Genomic DNA, 20,993 nt, shown 5'->3' with positions numbered 1-20,993 from the left:
CTACTAGTAATTAAGTGTTAGGGGGAGTCAAAAGTTACATGCAGATTTTCAATTGCATGGAGGGTGAGCACCTCTAACTCCTGCATTGTTCAAGGGTAAACTGCGTAACATGTTTTATAGGAGAATCTTAGACAAATTTCAAGGAGCAAATCATTTTGATCTTTTTTTTTACGATTTTATTTATTTATTCATGAGAAACAGAGAGAGACAGAGACACAGGCAGAGGGAGTAGCAGGCTCCATGCAGGGAGCCCGATGCGGGACTCAATCCCAGTCTCCAGGATCAGGCCCTGGGTTGAAGGCGGCGCTAAACTGCTGAGCTACTAGGGCTACCCAAATCATTTCAATCTTAAAAAAGATTTCTAGGGGATCCCTGGGTGGCTCAGCAGTTTAGCGCCTGCCTTTGGCTCAGGAAGTGATCCCAGGGTCTTGGGATCGAGTTCCGCGTTGGGCTCCCTGCAGAGAGCCTGCTTCTCCCTCTGCCTGTGTCTCTGCCTCCCTCTGTGTCTCTCATGAATAAATAAATAAAATCTTTTAAAAAGATTTGTATGAATATAACAGTAGTGTATTTTAGAAAATCTATTGATGTGCATCATCATATTAATCAATTAAAGGAGAAAACCCCTATGATCATTTCAAAAGATATGATAAAGGTACCTGATATTAGATAATACCTGTTCAATTCAATGTGAGTCCAGTTTTTTAAGACCTTGCAAAGTTGATTCTACATTTTATATATAAGTACAAGGCTCAAGAATAGTTAAGTCACTCCTGAAGAAGAATAAGTATATGTGTTGGGATAAAAGAGATGTTTGTTCTACCTGATATCAAGACTATATTACAGAGTTTTAGTGATTAAAACACTGTGGTTTTGGGTACCTGGGTGGCTTAGTCAGTTAAGCATCTGCCTTTGTCTCAGGTCGTGATCCCAGGGCCCTGGTGTGGAGCCCCATGTCAGGCTTCCTACTCAGTGGGGAGCCTGCTTTTCCCTGTGTCTCTCTCTTCCTCCCCCATCTCCTGCTATCTCATGATAAATAATTATCTCAAATAAATAAAATTTTAAAAATAAACATTGTGGTTCGATGCAAGGATAAATTTATTTGTGAAATGAATAGGGTCCAGATAGCTATGAATATATGAAATTTGAAGTATAACTCAAATAACATTATAATTTACTAAGGAACAAATGTACAGTTCAATAAGTGGAATTGAGACGTTTTATTATTGGTGTGAATATAGTAGATTGACTATCAAGAGCCATTCTTACTGCCTCCTAGTGTATCTTTCTGTACCATAACACCTAGGAAGTTAAATACCAAACTTCATTAAACTCTCTTGCAGCTACGGTCCTGATATAGTTCATTTTTTACCAATTAGTTGATTGACATGAAATTTAAATTCAGAACCAAATGAAGGACAGAGAAAATACTTGTGTTCAAGGCATCCAGTATGATTTCCATATCATCATACTGGATGCCTTGAACCAAATAGTTCATGAAGCAGCCAATTTATTCCCAGAATGCAGCTCTATCCTGGAGACAACAGTGTCACAAAAGCTTCTTATTCTATTTCTTTCTGATTGTAGCAGAGGTTGCTATTTCCTTAGCTATGTATACATTGGTTTGTTGATAATTCCTGGATTCCAAGCTAGAACCCTTTACTCCAACGCTTCCATGATTGGTAAATACACATAATTCACTGTATTACATATCTTCTTTTTTTTTTTTTTTTTTTTTTAGTAGACTGCATGCTGGGCATAGAGTTCAATGCAGGCCTTGAACTCATGACCTTGAGTTCAATACCTGAGCTGAGATCAGTAGTCAGATGCTTAACCAACTGAACCACCTGGGAACCCCTTTTCTTATTAATATAATATGTTGAAAAAGAAATTCTGATTTACATAATTTCATAAATGTGGCAGTATGCATTTGGATCCCTACTTCATGATATACTAAGTATACTCCAGAGGGAAAAAGAACTTAATTGTGAAAGGCAAAATTATATAAGTATTAGAAAAACATATAGGATACAACATTTATGTTCACAGGATGGAGGATTTTCTTTAAAAGGAAGCAAAAGTATTAGCCAAAAGGAAAAGTTTAATAAATTTGACTATTAAAATTAAGAACTTCAGTCCATTAAAAAAAGAGTAAGAAATAAGACAAAAACTAGGAGAAAATGTCAAAGACATGTAAATACAAAGGAAAAAATATCTAGGTTACATAGGGAAAAAAGCTTGTTTGAAATGTGAGTAAAAAGAATTTCACAGAAGAGAAAACACCAATGGCCAATATACACATGAAAAGATGCCTGACTCATTTAGCAATTAATGAAATGCTAATTAAAATCACAGTGAGATACCATTTTACACATAGTATATGATCCAAACTTACAAAATCTGGTAACATTGTTGGCAGAGAACAAAGCAAGGGAAACAATGAAATACTACTAGTTGCATAAAACATTTGTTGGAAGTAAAGGGGATGAGAGAAAGTGAAAGACAAAAATATATTAAGAATCACATTGTAAGAATAGAGTGTATATGCAGTGGGAATTCTGAAAATGGGTTGGTCAAAGCAGGCTTATAAATAAGGGAAAATTGCATTAATGGATAGCTTCCAAACTGTGGTAATTCAGCATGCCCTCAGGTACTGGATAATAAAACGGAACCAGTTGATATATTTTATAAGAGTAATTAGAATTCAGGAACTTGGGATGAAGAAAAGAAGAAGGAAAGTGAAACTAAGCACAGATGTTTTTATAATAAAGCATTCACAAAATGAAGGAAGTTGAAGCAAAAGAGATGGTCATGCCTCGCAATCACAAACCTTAAAGGTTTGGAGAGAAATAACTATTGAGCAGAAGGAATTGGAAGCATTAGCATTCTGAAGTGTTCTGATAAGAGGTCATATTAGGTGGAGGAGCTAGAATCAGAATATAAGGGCTTTGAACCATTTGCACAAGACTTGGGGAGAGGGATCAAACAGAACAATAGAGTTGACTAATAGGGCATCTTCTATGCCCTATTCTACATCTATAAAGCCATGGTAATGAATTAGAAAAGCAACTGCTAGAGGACATTATAACTTTAATACTGAAATTAATAGTTCAGATTTATAATTACACATTAAATAAATTACACAAAAGTTTCAATTCCTTCATATGATTGAAGGTGAAATAGTATTTTAGACAGAATTAAAAGCCAGAATTTTATTTCTCTAGAATACAGATACAAAATATAAGAAATCCTCTTTCAAACATCGCATGTAGTCAATTGAAAACAAAATTATTCTAACTTAGATATTTTCATTTTATTTTAATTTCAACTTTGTATTTAAATTCTAGTTTGTTAACATATATGACAAAATCAGTTTCAGGTATAAAATTTAGTGATTCACCACTTATATACAACACCCAATGTTCATCACAAGTGCCCTCTTCAATAACCATCATCTGGGATTCTTGGGAAGACGACAGAAGAGTAGGGTCCTCAACTTACCTGGCCCCACAACCTTACCTAGATAATACTCAAAACATCCAGGGATCCCTGGGTGGCGCCGCGGTTTGGTGCCTGCCTTTGGCCCAGGGCGCGATCCTGGAGACCCGGGATCGAATCCCACGTCGGGCTCCCGGTGCATGGAGCCTGCTTCTCCCTCTGCCTGTGTCTCTGCCTCTCTCTCTCTCTCTCTCTCTCTCTCTCTCTGTGTGACTATCGTAAATAAATAAATAAAAATTTAAAAAAAAAAATCCAGAACACCTATGAATTTGACCTGTGATTTAAAGAGAGAACAGCTGTAATGCTACAGAGAGAAAAGTTTTCACTTCTAACAAGGTAGGAAAGAAGAAAAAATTAAAAATAATAAAGTGGGGAAGGGGGCGCACGAGGAGCTGGGCTAAGGCAAATTGGTAAGAGCTGCCGACAGGAAAACCCAGCCCTAGAGAAGCAGGAACTTTAAAAATCCGCACCGAAGTTTTCCCAGACAGAAAAGTGCTCTGCAGGGAAATCGGGCAGAATCATAGGAAGGGCAGGGACGCCTCCAGGTTTCCGGAGACACTATACGATGAAGGGCGGGCAGACGGGGCGGGGAGGCGGGGAGGTGTGGAGTGCACTGTGAACCACCCTCCCATATCGTTCAAGGGCTTGAGCGCACAGCCCTTGAGGCATTTGGAAAAAGCCAGTGGGTTACATGGGCCGGCACTGGGAGGAGGTGGCTGAGCCCCATTGCTTTTGGGAGAGGCAGCTGGGAGTGCAGTTCAGCCCACAGGGCTCCAGATCCCAGGGTGTCTGAGTGGACAAAGCTGGTGATCCTGCTGTCCCCCTGGGACAGGCTGAAGTGAGGAGAGCACAGGACAGTGAGAACTCTCCTGCCGCTGGGTGTCCCCAAGCTGTGCAGGTCACCGCACCGGTGCTGGCTCCAGAAGCACCTAGGCCAGTGAGGACTGGGAGACTGTGGTTAGTTACTCACAGTGAGCTGACTCCAGAGCTGGAGGTCTGGCAGCCACATTGGTGCTGTTCCTCCTGTGTTGCTGTGTGCCTGGGAGGAGCGGGGCGCCAGGGGACAGAGGCCTCAAGAGATAAACACTCATACTAAGCCCAGCACCCAGCTGGGGGCCAAGCATCTCCCCCAGATACACACACTTGAGAATCAGCACGTCAGACCCATCCCCAGAAACCCAGCTTGAAAGACAGGGGAAGAGCAAGTTCTTGATCCAGCAGCGCTGGAAAGCTCCAGGGCAGAGGGAAAACAGTATGTAGAACTAGAGGGTCCCACTTTTTTTTTTTCCTTTATGACTCGTTTTTATATCAGACTAAAAATCTCCAATATGCTTTCTCTTTTCCCGCCTTAACTACAATATTTTACCAATTCTTCATTTTTAAGATTTTTTACTTTTTGACGTTCATATTTCTACAATTACATGTCTTGGATATATTTTTCACTTCTGGATTCCCTTCAACCTATTCATTTAATTTTGATAGATACACAAAATATGGGTATTTGTTCTTTGTTTTTTTGCCTATTTATTTATTTATTTATTTCAATGGTGGAAGTTAGTACCTTCTAACACATGACCAACATACACCCAGAACCAGATGGAATACCTTTTTGGTTCATTCTGTGGCATTATATTCTCTCTTCCTTCCCATTCTGCACCCCCACTCTTTTATCTTGTTTATGTTTTTGTGATCAGTGATCGGGCTTTATGTAAGTATTGCTGCTTTATATGAATTCGGGATTGAGCATCTTCTAACATACAGAACAAAATACACTCAGAACCAAGATGATCACCCTCTAGGTCCCCTCAGGTAGACTACATTCTCTCTCCACTACTACTTCCTCATCATCACCATTCCCTCCCCCTTTCTGTCTGTTTACTTTTTTCTTTTCCTTTGTTTTTGGTTTTTGACTATTTTTACTATTTGTTTTAAAATTTCTTTTCACATTAGTGGTCCTTTTTAAAAAATTTTGTTCTGTTCTTTTTATTTTATTTTCTTGTCTCTGACCTCTTTGGAATCAATAAGGTATATTCGACTTAGGTCATGGTTGAAATTATTGACTCAGACAACTCATACAGCCACTCTGCACTGGACAAAGTGACTAGAAGGAAGAATTCACCAAAAACAAAAGAAACAAAACAAAACAAAAAACCAAAAACAGTACTCTCTGCCACAGACTTACAGAATTTGAATTTAAATACGATGTCATAAATTCAATTCACAAGCACAATGATAAAGCTATGGGTGGCTCTGGAAAAAAAGCATAAAGGAATCTAGAGACTTTGTTGCTGCAGAATTGAGATCTAATCAGTCTGAAATTAAAAATAGATTAAATGATATGCAATCCAAACTGGTTGTCCTAACTACTAGGGTTAATGAGGTGGAAGAGAGAGTGGGTGACAGAAGACAAGTTGATAGGAAGGAAGGAAGCTGAAGAAAAAAGAGAAAAACAATCAAGAGCCCATGAGGAAAGGCTTAGAGAAATAAATGATAGCTTGAGAAGGAAGAATATACGTCTAACTTGGATTCCAGAAAAGGCGGAGAGGGAGAGAAGACCACAAAGTATATTTGAACAAAACATAGCTGAGAACTTCCCAAATCAGAGGAAGAAAACAGGCATTCAGATCCAAGAGTTAGAGAGGACCCCACAAAAAAACATCAATAAAAGATGTTTAACATTTTTAGTGAAATTTGCAAATTTCAAAGAATAAGAGAACATTCTTAAAGCAGTGACAGACAAGAGATTCTTAACTTATATGGGGAGAAATATCAGATTAACAGAAGACCTCTCCACAGAGAGCTAGCAGGCCAGAAAGGGCTGGCAGGATATATTCAGGGTCCTAAATGAGAAGAACATGCAGCCAATAATACTTTATCCAGCAAGGCTCTCATTCAGAATAGGAGAGATAAAGAGCTTCCAAGGTAGACAGAAACTGAAAGAATATGTGACCACCAAACCGGCTGTTTAAGGAATATTAAGGGGGACCCTGTAAAAGAAAGAGGGAGCCCAAGGAAAGAATCCACAAAAACAGAGACTGAATAGGTATTACAATGACACTAAATTCATATCTTTCAACAGTTACTCTGAACGTGAATGGGCTAAATGATCTCGTCAAAAGACACAGGGTATCAGAATGCATAAAAAAGCAGGACCCATCTATTTGCTGTCTACAAGAGACTCATTTTACACCTAAGGACACCTCCAGCCTGAAAATGAAAGGTTGGAGAACCATCTACCATTCAAATGGTCCTCAAAAGAAAGCACGGGTAGCAATCCTCATATCAGATAAATTAGAATTTATCCCAAAGACTGTAGTAAGAGATGAAGAGGGACACTATATCATACTTAAAGGGTCCATCAATAAGAAGACCTACTAATCATGAATAGTTATGCCCCGAATGTGCGACTGCAAGTTATATCAATAACCAAAGTAAAGAGATACTTAGATAATAATACACTAATAGTAGGAGACTTCAACACGGCACTTTCAGCAAATGGCAGATCTTGTAAGCAGAACATCACCAAAGAAACAAGGGCCTTAAATAATACACTGGACCAGATGGATTTCACAAATATATGCAAAACTTTCCATCTCAGTGCAACTGAATACACATTTTTCTCAAGTGCACATGGAACTTTCGCCAGAATAGACACATACTGGGTCACACATGAGGTCTCAACCAATACCAAAAGATGGGATTGTTCCCAGCATATTTTCAGACCACAATGCTTTGAAACTAGTACTCAATCACAAGAAGAAATGTGGAAGAAACTTAAACACACAGAGGTTAAAGAGCAACCTACTAAAAGATGAATGGGTCAACCAGGAAATTTAAAAGAATTTTAAAAATTCATGGAAACTAGTGAAGAGAAGAATTTAAAAGATTCATGGAAACTAGTGAAAATGAACATAAAACCATTCAAAATCCTTGGGATACAGCACAAGCAGTCCTAAGAGGGAACTACATTGCAATACAAACTTCCCTCAAAAAATTGGAAATAACTCATGTACAGAAGCTAACCTCATACCTAAAGAATTGGAGAAAGAATGACAAGTAAATCCTACACCAAAAAGAAGAGAGCTAATAAATATTTGAACAGAATTCAATGAAATAGAGACCAGAAGAACTGTAGAACAGATCAACAAAACCAGGAAGTGGTTATTTGAAAAAATTAATAAGATAGACTTATTAAAAAGAAAAAAGACCCAAAGTAATGAAATCATGAATGAAAGAGGAGAGATCACAACCAATACCAAGGAAATACAAACGATTGAAAAAACGTATTTATGAGCAGCTACATGCCTACAAATTAAGCAATAGAAGAAATGGATGCATTTTGGAAAACCACAAATTCCAAAACTGGAGCACAAAGAGATAGAAAACTTGAACAGGTCAATAATCAGGGAAGAAATTGAAGCAGTCATCAAAAACCTCCCAAGACACAAAAGTCCAGGGCCAGATGGCTTCCCAGGGGAATTCTATCAAACGTTTAAAGAAGAAACCTTACCTATTTTACTAAAGCTGTCCGGGAAGATAGAAGGAGATGGAATACTTCCAAGCTCGTTCTGTGAGGCCATCATCACCTTAGTTCCAAAACCAGACAAAGACTCCACCAAAAAGGAGAATTATAGACCAATATCCCTGATGAACATGGATGCAAAAATTCTCAACAGGATACTAGCCAATAGGATCCAATAACACATTAAGAAGATTATTCACCATGACCAAGTGGGATTTATCCTCGGGATGCAAGGCTGGTTCAACACTTGTAAAGCAATCAATGGGATTGATCATATCAACGAGGGAAAAAACGAGAACAATATGACCCTCTCATTAGATGCAGAGAAAGCATTTGACAAAATACAGCATCCATTCCTGATCAAAACTCTTCAGAATGTAAGGATAGAGGGAACATTCCTCAGCATCTTAAAAGCCATCTACGAAAGCCCACAGCAAATATCATTCTCACTGGGGAAGCACTGGGAGCCTTTCCCCTAAGATCAGGAACAAGACAGGGATGTCCACTCTCACCACTGCTATTCAACATAGTACTAGAAGTCCTAGCCTCAGCAATCAGGCAACAGAAAGAAATAAAAGGCATTCAAATTGACAAAGAAGAAGTCAAACTCTCCCTCTTCACAGATGGCATGATACTGTACATAGAATACCCAAAAGACCTACCCCAAGATTGCTAGAACTCATACAGCAATTCGGCAGTGTGGCAGGATACAAAATCAATTCCCAGAAGTCAGTGGAATTTCTATACACTCACAATGAGACTGAAGAAAGAGAAATTAAGGAGTCAATCCCATTTACAATTGCACCCAAAAGCATAAGATACCTAGGAATAAACCTAACCAAAGAGGTAAAGGATCTATACCCTAAAAACTATAGAACACTTCTGAAAGAAATTGAGGAAGACACCAAGAGATGGAAAAATATTCCATGCTCATGGATTGGAAGAATTAAATATTGTGAAAATGTCAATGTTATCCAGGGCAATTACACATTTAATGCAATCCCTATCAAACTACCATGGACTTTCTTCAGAGAGTTGAAATAAATTATCTTAACATTTGTGTGAAATCAGAAAAGACCCCAAATAGCCAGGGGAATGTTAAAATAGAAAACCTTAGCTGGGGGCATCACAATGCCAGATTTCAGGTTGTACTACAATGCTGTGGTCATCAAGACAGTGTGGTACTGGCACAAAAACAGACACATAGATCAATGGAACAGAATAGAGAATCCAGAAGCAGATCCTCAACTTTATGTTCAACTAATATTCTACAAAAGAGGAAAGACTATCCACTGGAAAAGACAGTCTCTTCAATAAATGGTGCTGGGAAAATTGGACATCCACATGCAGAAGAATGAAACTGGACCATTCTCTTACACCATTCACAAAGATAAACAAAATGGATGAAAGATCTAAATGTGAGACAAGAATCCATCAGAATCCTAGAGGAGAACACAGGCAACACCCTTTTTGAACTCGGCCACAGTAACTTCTTGCAAGATACATCCATGAAGGCAAGAGAAACAAAAGCAAAAATGAACTATTGGGATTTCATCAAGATAAGAAGCTTTTGCACAGCAAAGGATACAGTCAACAAAGTAAAAGACAACCTACAGAATGGGAGAAGATATTTGCAAATGACGTATCAGATAAAGGACTAGCATCCAAGATCTATAAAGAACTTATTAAACTCAACACTCAAGAAACAAACAATCCAATCATGAAATGGGCAAAAGACATGAAGAGAAATCTCACAGAGGAAGACATAGACATGGCCAACAAGCACATGAGAAAATGCTCTGCATCACTTGCCATCGGGGAAATACAAATCAAAACAACAATGAGATCCCACCTCACACCAGTGAGAATGGGGAAAATTAACAAGGCAGGAAACAACAAATGTTGGAGAGGATGTGGAGAAAGGGGAACCCTCTTACACTGTTGGTGGGAATGTGAACTGGTGCAGCCACTCTGGAAAACTGTGTGGAGGTTCCTCAAAGAGTTAAAAATAGACCTGCCCTATGACCCAGCAATTGCACTGTTGGGGATTTACCCCAAAGATACAGATGCAGCGAAAGGGCAGGACACCTGCTCCCCGATGTTTCTAGCAGCAATGTCCACAATAGCCAAACTGTGGAAGGAACCACGATGTCCTTACAGATGAATGGATAAAGAAAATGTGGTCTATATATACAGTGAGTATTTCTCAGCCATCAGAAAGGATGAATATCAGCCATTTGCTTCAACATGGATGGAACTGGAGGGTATTATGCTGAGTGAAATACGTCAATCGGAAAAGGACAATCATCATATGATTTCACTTATACGGGGAATTTAAGAAATTTTTAAAGAGATTAAAGGGAAAGGAGAGGAACTGAATGGGAAAAATCAGAGAGGGAGACAAACCATGAGAGACTCCTAACTCTGGGAAACATACAAAAGGTTGTAGAAGGGAATATGGGGTGGAGGGTTGGGGTAACTGGATGACAGGCACTGAGGAGGGCACTTGATGAGGTGAGCACTGGGTGTTATACTATATGTTGGCAAATCTATCTTAAATAAAAACAAATGTAAAAAATATGCCCATCAACCATTTAGCCCACCCCCCAACCCACCTCCCTCTATCAATCCTCTTTTTTTTAAAGATCTATTTATTTATTTTAGAAAGTGATAGATTAAGAGAGTGAGTGGAGAGAGAGGGCAGAGGGAGAGAGAGAATCTCAAGGAGACTCCCCATTCAGCATAGATCCCCACATGGGACTCAAACCTATGACCCTGAGATCCCCAGCAAAATCCAGATTCCGGTGCTTAACTAAGCCATCCAGAAGCCCCTCCATCAACTCTCTTTTTAATTTTTTTTTTAATTTTTATTTATTTATGATAGAGAGAGAGAGAGAGAGGCAGAGACACAGGCAGAGGGAGAAGCAGGCTCCATGCACCGGGAGCCCAATGTGGGATTCGATCCTGGGTCTCCAGGATCGCGCCCTGGGCCAAAGGCAGGCGCCAAACAGCTGCGCCACCCAGGGATCCCCATCAACTCTCTTAACTTAGATTTTTTAAAAAGGCAATTGTCAGTGTTAGGTTCTCAGTGCTAAATGGCCAGAAGATTCGACTGATGAGAAAAGAAAGGTATATAGTTTGTCATCTAGTCCAATCCTTTATTTGGGAAAGTGGCCAGATGAATCTTTACACAACCTGTATACACACAAGTAACCTAGTTGTATTCTCTTTTTCTCTCTCACTCTCTTTTATCTTAGATAAGTTTTTCATGCTTCCCTGACCAATTCCTTTTATCTACTTAATTAATTAATATAAATTGATTTGAGAGAGAGCACGCATGCTTGTGAGTGAGGGGAAGAGCAGAGGGAGAGAGAATCTGAAGCAGACTTCCTCCCGAGTGTGAACTTTGACCAGGGCTGTATCTTAGGATTCTGAGTTCATGACCTGAGCTGAATTCAACAGTTGGTTGCTTAACTGACTGAACCACCCAAATATCCCCATGACCAACACATTTGACATCATGCTCTGGTTGTTATTGGGTTTCTGCCACAAGAAATCATTAAAGATTGCCTAACCATCAAGAAAAAAGTAATTTCTTTAGACCAATAGTTACCTAAACCTTTGAGTAATACAGTTTTGTTCCCAGTGGCTGTTTTTCCAATACTCATTCCAAAACTGTCCTCCTCTTCCCAATTTCTTTTATTCTGAAGTGCATACCTATGTCTAGGAACTCAGAGCATTGACATTCTAGTAGACATTTGTTTCTGCAAAGTGGGACCCATCTTAATCTCCAAAATGACAAATTTAACATACATAGAATCTTTTCTGGGTGCACAAATTAACATTAATTACCAGATTTCAAATAACAAAGCTTTAATATCTTGGATTTAGAAGGCAAATGTTGTCTTAAGTTAGGTTTCCTAAAAACAGATCCAGAGAAGATTTATATGCTCTTCAGGATCAAACTGAGAGTAAGGGGACAGCGGGGTGTGGGAGGGATAGGAAAAGGGAATGATACCAATAAGAATGTGGCCTTCAGTAAAGTCTGGTCCTGGGCAGATCCAAGAGAAACACAAGGGGTCTCAGGATCACAAAACCCACCAGAATAGGCCTGCCTTGAACCAGCCTTTGCTCAGTGAATAACTCATTGTCTACTGACTGGGGTTGAGAGGGATAACTTGCTAAGGTGTCTTAACAAGGCTCCTCCCATCACTCAAATTTTGTCCCTCACCCAGAATCATGAGATTCATGAGTGCAACCTGTGTACTCACATAGGACCCTGCACTCAGACTCCATACTTTGTTTAATCATCTAATATCCTTGTCTTCAAAATTTTAGTAATGTTGTCTTTGAACTTGTGAATTACAGTAAGGCAATGAGACATGTGAATGAGCAGAGGAATTTCATGTAATATGTGTGTTCTCCATTTCTTGCTGCCCCATTTTCATATAGCATTTATAATGTCCTGTGAGCATGGAATTCCAGTGCATCTATGACGTGTGGATTCAGTGAGAATCAACTGGAACTTGCTTTGAATAAAGAAGGGCAACTATGTTATTAGAAACACAAATGACCAAGAAACCTGAACATATCATTTTTTATTCCTATTACTTTTCTGTAGCCAACTATTACTCTGAAAATGATGAAAGTAGGCGAAAGAAAGAGCCACCAGTGATTTATTTTTAGTTCTTCCTTACTCGTGAAAAGGATAGAGTGTTGAAAGAATGCGAGCAAATCAAAAAGTAAAATCATTTGAGTTAGTTTTATGCTTTTCCACTTTTCTGGTAAGAATGAAATGCACATGCATATAAGAGTTATGAAATTTGAATTGGAGAATTTTGGTGTTTCTAAAAATGACTTAAATGGTCTAATATTTGCATTTAAAACTGGCATTGTACAATATAAAGATAAATGGCAAAATTCATGCAAATATTTTAAAATTTTAATTTTCAGTAGCAAATAAAAATCTTTACAAGAGAAAGATCATGAAAAAAGAGAAAACTTTATAGATTAGTTCTTTTATTGACACTCTTCTGCTTTTTGAACAAAGGCTCTATATTTATGTCTTTCATTGGACTGTGCAAATTATACAACTGGTCATGACCAAACCCGGTTTTTTAAACAAGGCTCCATTAACTGCAGCATGCCTCAGAAATCACAGTAGCTAGGGAGAAAAGGTATAGCAATTGATAAATGTCAACAGCATCTCTTCCAGTTATCTCCTTGTCCAACACAGATAAACCCACTTGTCTAAGTGGCTAGTCTGGATTGACTGAGATCTCTACTTTGAGGCATCAGAATAAGAATTTAAGTATTATATACACACTTTACCTTGCAGGATGCTAGAAGTGGCATTTGAAGGGAACTGGGAAATTATCAGGTTTAGGCCTGTGGATTCAGTAGACCTGTTGTAATATATAGTCCTGGACCAAGACTCCATTTGTCACCTAATTCCCATGCGCCAATTCTTTAACAGGCATAACACAAAGATGATGCATTTTTGTCTTTGGTGTAAATTCAGAATCTCTGTTTAAACCCTTTAATAGGCCTAGGCATTCTCTTTTCCTCAATTAATTATTACTGAATAAATGAACCTAAGTCTCTTTGGAGAACAGCTGGAAGAGTCATTACTATATATACTGGTCCTTCCTTGAAGGGACCTGATCTCTCCAGTAGCTATTGAATTCCAAGTGTAAAAACCTGCTTAAGTCTTGAACATGGGAATGGGATAGCAACTGTTCTATAGGGACTGGACCATAGCCTTTCTATTCTTGAAAACCTTTAATTATATATATATATATATATATATATATATATATATATATATATATATATTAAACAATACTGTGGGCTGGCCATCTTCTCTCTAAGATAAATATGCCAAGAATAGCAAATAAAAATAAAACAATACACCAATTAAATTAGGATTCAGATAAATAATGAAAATACTTATGTATAAACATGTCCTGTGCAATATTTGGAACATACTTCTACTAAAAAAAATAAGCATTGCTTAACCTGAAATTTAAATATCACTGCATGCCTTGTGTTTTATCTGACAGTGCTTCTCTAAGAAAACCATACTTTGGTGTCATTTGTTAGAGATCCCCACTAGTCATGTCACCCTGACTAACATTCAGAAATTGATGGCCATTAGAATGCTAATAACCATCTTACTTCTGATTGTTAATTGTTAGCACCTGGCTTTTACTATTTGTGATGTAATCACAGTTATGGGTCAGAATCTCCTGCCATAAGCATCAGTCTGCAGAGCCTCTCAGAGTCATTGCTGTTTCCCTTGACTTGTGCATCCTTTGCTCCCTTAAAAAAACAAGGGCTCTTCCAAAAAACATACAGCTGGTGGGTCTCCTGATCTTATATAATTAATTGACTCTAATATACCTACTTCTCTGAGTGGCATTGCCCCTTCCTCCATGGTCTTCCAAGTAGTTCTGGCATTTCTACTTCATATAATGCTGGCTTTTATCTATCTCCACTTTGCCTCCAAGTTTCCAAGAGCCATTATAACACTGAATTAGAATTAGTTACCCTTCTTTTTGTTGCCCTGGCCAGAATGCTAAATCTTGTTTGATAGGAAATTTTCCCCATATCACAAACATATCCAGGTTAATATTCCGCCTCTGTTCATCTAACTTCATCAGCATTCTCTCCCAGGTTTTCTGTCAATAAAACATAGTCTAGATCCATTGTTTATAATCCACCTATAATCCTACTCTCCTTTTCTTCTCTCTCAGCATTTCATAAGTTGGGCCATGCTGAAATTTTTTGAAATATATGTATTTTTTCTCTTTGGTAAACTGTACAGGAAGCTGGGGAAGATCATAACTCAGGAAACATTATCCTGTAAGTCACCTCACTGACTTGAGGCTTCTGAAAGAACTACAAGTAAAGGAAATGGGAGGTGAAGGCAGTAGTTGCTACCCTTTGACATGATGGAGTTGGCTGCATCTTGAAGCCCAGGTTTAAGGGAGTCCAGGTGCTCAGTGTTCTTAATTGCACATATCCAGATATCCCCATTTTTCTTTTGTTAATACAGATTTTATTTATTTATTTATTTATTTATTTATTTATTTATTTATTTATTTATTGACACACAGAGAGAGGCAGAGGGAGAAGTAGGCTCCCTGTGGGGAACCCGATGCAGGACTTGATCCCAGGACTCCAGGATCATGCTCTGAGCCAAAGGCAGACCCTCAACCACTGAAGCCACCCACATATCCATAGATATCCTCATTTTTCAATCTCAGTCCTGCTTTTTCCTATCAGGCACAATACATTTGCTAGAGATGAGAATTCAACTTTTTCTGGAGTTTTGCTATTTCTACATAGAGTTCCTGAGCCTACTCTTTAGTGTGATCAACTCTCAGTTACAGAGATGACTATGCCTTCATACACTGCCATTGAGGCCCTCTGATTTTCATTTTTTGCATTAAATTGGTGACTTATCATCTGGAGTCTATAATTTTCTCTCTTGTAAGCATCACTGGTGCTCAGCAACAGCCACCCAGTTTCCATGTCCTTATCATAAGTATTTTCTTGTTATTTTCAAATACCAGAGTTATTGTTGTTGCATGAACAAGTGCACCTTCCTCCACCTCTATCCTTTCTCAGTTCACCAAAAGTAAATTCTTAATGACAAACTGCTACAGAATGATGAGAACAATTAGTATTCTACTTACCTTAAGTGACAGAGTGCTCACTGCCAGGTAGCTAGATGATGAGGCATCCCTGAAATCAAATCCTTGGTGTCCTTCCCAGGACCACTTGTGATACTAACACTCTAAGGTTCAGCACCACACAAGTGAAACCAGGGAAGAGTCAGGGATTCAGGTACATGAGATTAGTTAAGGAAATTCTTATCAGAAAAATGAGAAAAGCAAAATAGGGAAAGGGAAGCAGTTGAGCAAGAGTATAGTCTCACATAAATTCTAGCCTTGATCTGATTCATGAACATGCTTTGGAGCATAAATCAAATTCATCCTCCTGAGGCAAGGCAAATAGACCATAGTGCCCCAATATCAGTAAGTCACTGACTGCACTGGAGTACAGAGTGAAACGTGTCCCAATTGTAAGCTGTTAACACAGCCCCCATAGCTAGGTTGATGGGCCTACCAGCCAATAAAGTGGATATGGGCAGGGGACACTAGCAACACCTACTACAATTGCTTTATGTAGTCAGTTATAAATACATTGAGACTTTAAACAGTATTGTGAATCATCCTAACACATTAAAATATGCTTACTATGCCTCCTTTTGCATAATGCAATTTCTCTCTATAAATCATCTTTTATCTCAGGGACAATTCTGTTTATCATACTATCTAAATTGCTCAAAACATTTTTTTTTAACCTACTAGTATTATGAACCTAAGAAATGTAGATTAATAATATACGACTGATTCCCTTATTTAAGAGGACAGAGTCTGGCCCTAATTAGGTTCTATCTCATTTAATATTTATCCTGGGGTCTATTTAGACTCACATATTCTGTTTTATGCTTTGGGTAAATTACTATTCATTTTTAATTTTCTTTTTTAAAAAAAAGATTTTATCTATTTATTCATGAGAGAGAGAGAGAAGCAGAGACATAGGCAGAGAGAGAAGCAGGCTCCTCACAGGGAGCCCCATGTGGGACTCTGTCCCCAAACTGGGATCACGCCCTGAGCTAAAGGCAGACGTCAACTGCTGAGCCACCGAGGCATCCCCATTTTTATTTTTCTGCAGTTCAGTGGCAAATTTCTTATTGGCTATCATTCTGACCACTGCTTACTATTCCTCATCTATAGATTATCCTTACATATATAATCTAATATACATATATATGTATATATATTAAATATCTATCTCTCAAGGTTAGGCATCACACAAGTGAAGCTATATTATATATCATATATATATATAATATATAATATATATTTTAATTACTTTCTCCAGTATATATATATATATAATATATATTATAATTACTTTCTCCAACTCTAAAGTAAATCATAAAGCCTATGCCAAAGTAAATCACAAAGCCTATGCCAACCCTTTCTAACAAAGAGGGGCAAAATGGCTGTAGAATATAGGTAAAACAAACATTTTTATACCTTGTTCTTCATAAATCACTATTCTTCTGGGAAGTAGGCTATTGTTATGTCTGAATTATCTTCATTACAGAAGCACAATTGTGTGTATATTGTGCTAGACACCCCAGGTTTTTAGGATCCAGACTAACTGCTACAATTTACATATTAAACTGAGAGATAGTCTCCATGAAGGAAATATTTTAAATGACAAATAGTAATAGTAATAATGTAAAAAGGAAATATAAGATAACTGATTTACTTTTGTTTGGGTTTAATCTTGGTCCCCCTTTAATAATTATCTTCATTGATATATTTCTTTGTAATGCATTTTATCTAAATCAGTAATAATCTTACTTAGCATGGTTGCCTATAATAAAAAAGAAATCCAGTGTTACTTAATGTTATTTAAATGGTACAACATTACACATTACTGATAAAGATTGCACTTAAATTGTATATTCAGTTGGGTATCTATTTACCCAAATAATTTGTCTTTTTATGTTGAAAATACAAAGCTGCCTGAAACGTATTGATTTCTTCATCTATTTTGTATTGTTGATTCACTTTCTCTGTTCTTTATCTTTCTAATTGTGCATTTAATGCCACATTATAGCTATGAAAATAGCCATTAGAAGACAAACTATGAAGAATAAATGTCTTCTGTGCCCAACCATCTGAGATATTTGAGCATTTATCAAAACCATACCTGTGCATATTAAGTGTAATGAAATCCCCAAGATCCTAAATATCTCCAAGAATATAAAAAGCTATTTTGGCCCAAAAGAACAGGCAAAATGGAGAGATTATTTTCTCATAATCTCTGTTATGCTGATAAAATAAAATACCAAACTTGAATAAGGTAAGTCAAAACAAATTCTATTTATTGTTTTAGCAAATGAAAATATCTCCATAATACTGAGAACTTTTAAATAAAGATGTAGTTCAGATCAACCATATGATTTTAAGAAGTAATATTTCTAGGGCAACTAGGTAGTTTATTCAAGAGAATGCATTAATTATGATTCAGCACTATTAAACAATTTCCTTCAAATACTCTAAGAATCACTAAAAATGAAAGGAGATAATATTTTAAATTTCCTACCTAGTCTAAGAGAATCTTTTATATCCTACCTTAGGCTATTAGGTATTTTACCCACTGTTTAATGAAAAAGAGGGTAAGTAGGAAAATAACTGAAAGGTGGGAGATATATAATAAATATAACAATTTGGGTTTAAAAAAGAAAACTTTAGATAAAATAACCATTATTAATTTTATTGTCCCTGTAGAGGGACATAAAAACCATTATGGACTAATTACAAAATGGGATACTGATCAAAGGAACAGGAGCAGTATGAAATTAAGAGATGATAAGCCTTTACTCAAATAACCACCATTTACCATCACCAACAGAGAACCATAGGGAAGATAAATCAGTGCTCAGTTATCATCCAATTGGTACTACTAGTTAAATGCAGTTAGCACATGTCCAGTTGAGTGGCAAGCAAGGTCAGGAATGAATAAGTTTTTGTGGCTCATGTTTAACAGTGTTGTTGCCCCACCCCCCCTTGTTAAAGAAGAGTGTATGAATACGTTGTCAGGGCCTCCCCCAGCAACTTGAAGGGACTTGGCTAGTGAGCCTCCATGAAGGTTCATTAAGCTTTAAGTAAATTAAATTCATTAGCTTAAGTTCATTAACTTTATGGTAAATCTGTCTCTGAGCCAGAGTGAAAATCATCTCTTCCCCCAGACTTTGCTCAGTTTCCACCCCAACATTGCACTCCTATCAAGGACCTAGGGCCCACATAAGTCTTTTCTTTCAATCTATGAGTGAAAAGGAGAGCAATGGGACCAAAGAACAGAGATGGTGGTGAGAAGGTAGCTGGACCTACTCCTACTCTAACTATAGTCAGATAATGTTGAAATGCACCATCTTGGTTTTAAGCAGTGTTTTCTGTGTCCATAGAAAAATTAGGCAATAAAGTCAGAGAAAGAAAAAGTAAATAAACCATTTAATTATATTTGTGAATTGTAGTGATATTTGTTATCTTGTCAACTAAAAAGAGAAATGCAAAAGGACTTCTCTTTCTTAAATATTTGCAATTGTACTAAGAATTTGTTATGCTATTGTGTTCTAAGTAGAATGAACTAGAGGAATCATTAATTGGTCAAAGTAATCAAAGCAGCAAAGAACTGCAGGGCTGGATATACCTTAGAGATTGACACAACCCACTCTTGAATTGTCTAGTTGAGGAAACGTGCAGTCTGGAGAGCTTTAGTGACAGAATAAAGGTTTCATAGCCAGAGAGTAGGACATCAGAATTAGAGCTGAGGTAATAACACCAAGACAATCACCAGTGTAGATAGATTATAAGATACAAATTTTAATTGAAGATACCTTTTGTAGGATTCCTGAACTCTCTCCTTTCTCAACTTCTAACAAAATAAAAGTACAAAAACAGAAGTTGACTCTAGGAAAAGACAGAATGATGAATTTAAAGAAGACCTGAATTAGAGTCTTGGCTCTAGTGACAACAAAAAGATAGACATGTGCAGGCTCTAAGCTTTAATTCTCTTACTTGTACAATCAAAGCAAAATATTTTCTCTGTAGGTTCCTGAAAGCTCTTTTACGAATCAAATGAAATAGTTGTGAAAATATTTTGTAAACTACAAATCCGGTTCTTCAATTATAAAAAAAAAGTTATGAGAAATAATATACTGAGACTGTGCAGTTATACTATTCAGGCATCATCATTTTGGATTTTATTTGCTTAACTCAAGTACTGTGATCTTTTATTATATAAAAACAAACAATAAGAAAACACAACTGGATAAAAAAAAAAAAAAACAGCCAACCCGTGCTTCAGATTATATTTCTCTTCTCTTTTACACAGTCATCCTTCTAAAAAAGTTGATGTATATTCACTCTCCACTTACCCACTTACCATGTACACAACTCACTTCAATCTAGTTGCATTACCTGTAATTCCCCGTTGTCACCAGTCCTTACTGATAACCCATTGATAATCATCAGTCATTATTTCTGGCCTCCCATTAATTACTTTCTTTTCTGAGAACATTTTCTTTCTTTCTGGCCACTCCTCCACTGCATTTTTATTTTATTTTTTATTTTTTTAAAGATTTTATTTATTCATTCATGAGAGCCACAGAGAGAGAGACAGAGACAGAGACAGAGACACAGGCAGAGGGAGAAGCAGGCCCCATGCAGGAAGCCTGACGTGGGACTCCATCCCAGGGCCCCAGGATCACGCCCTGGGCTGAAGGCGGCTCTAAACCGCTGAGCCACCCAGGCTGCCCGCATTTTAAAAATATATAACAACAAAATAAATAAACAACAACAAAAATAAATAAATAAATAAATAAATAAATAAATAAATAAATAAATACTATACTGTTCAAGTTTCTATTTTATCCTCTTTTTCTTTTTCTAACTGGTCATGCTTTCTATGCTCTTAACCTCCTCTGTTGTTTCAAGTGTATGCTGTTGTCTCTCAAACTTGGATCCCCATCCCAGAACTGATTAAATGATGAAACAAGTTGTATATATCAGTTATATCTTGAATATCTTTACTTGACTCTGCTATTGGCATCTGAGACTCGGTATTTCAAAAAATAAATGCTTCATCTCAATCTCAAACCTTTGATATTCTAGTCCCTGTCTTGAAGAATGACATATATTTCCACCTAACTGCCAAAGAGAAATTTCCATTTAATCCCTTACTCCTTCCTCTTCAATTTTTTTTCATATCCATTCAACCACAAATTCTATGGATTTTACATAATTCCATAGGATTTTATTTCTAATGGTTTCTCTCTATCTACACTGCAACTATCTTTAGTACACACTGAATTATTTGTTACCTG

The 20,993-nt window shown here is 37.3% G+C and overlaps 1 long non-coding RNA gene across 1 annotated transcript in view; it reads right to left on the bottom strand.

Annotated features, from left to right (window-relative positions):
* Positions 1–3,969, bottom strand: part of LOC140621446 (uncharacterized) — a 349,277-nt gene extending 345,308 nt beyond the window's left edge. Inside the window, exon 1 of the long non-coding RNA XR_012021127.1 lies at positions 3,517–3,969. This is a non-coding gene — a long non-coding RNA (uncharacterized lncRNA). The remainder of the gene's footprint in view (positions 1–3,516) is intronic.
* Positions 3,970–20,993: the final 17,024 nt, after the last annotated feature.

The sequence above is a fragment of the Canis lupus genome, chromosome 30 (assembly GCF_048164855.1).
Source record: "Canis lupus baileyi chromosome 30, mCanLup2.hap1, whole genome shotgun sequence".
NCBI lineage: Eukaryota > Metazoa > Chordata > Mammalia > Carnivora > Canidae > Canis > Canis lupus.
This window is presented reverse-complemented; position numbering and strand designations above follow the sequence as displayed.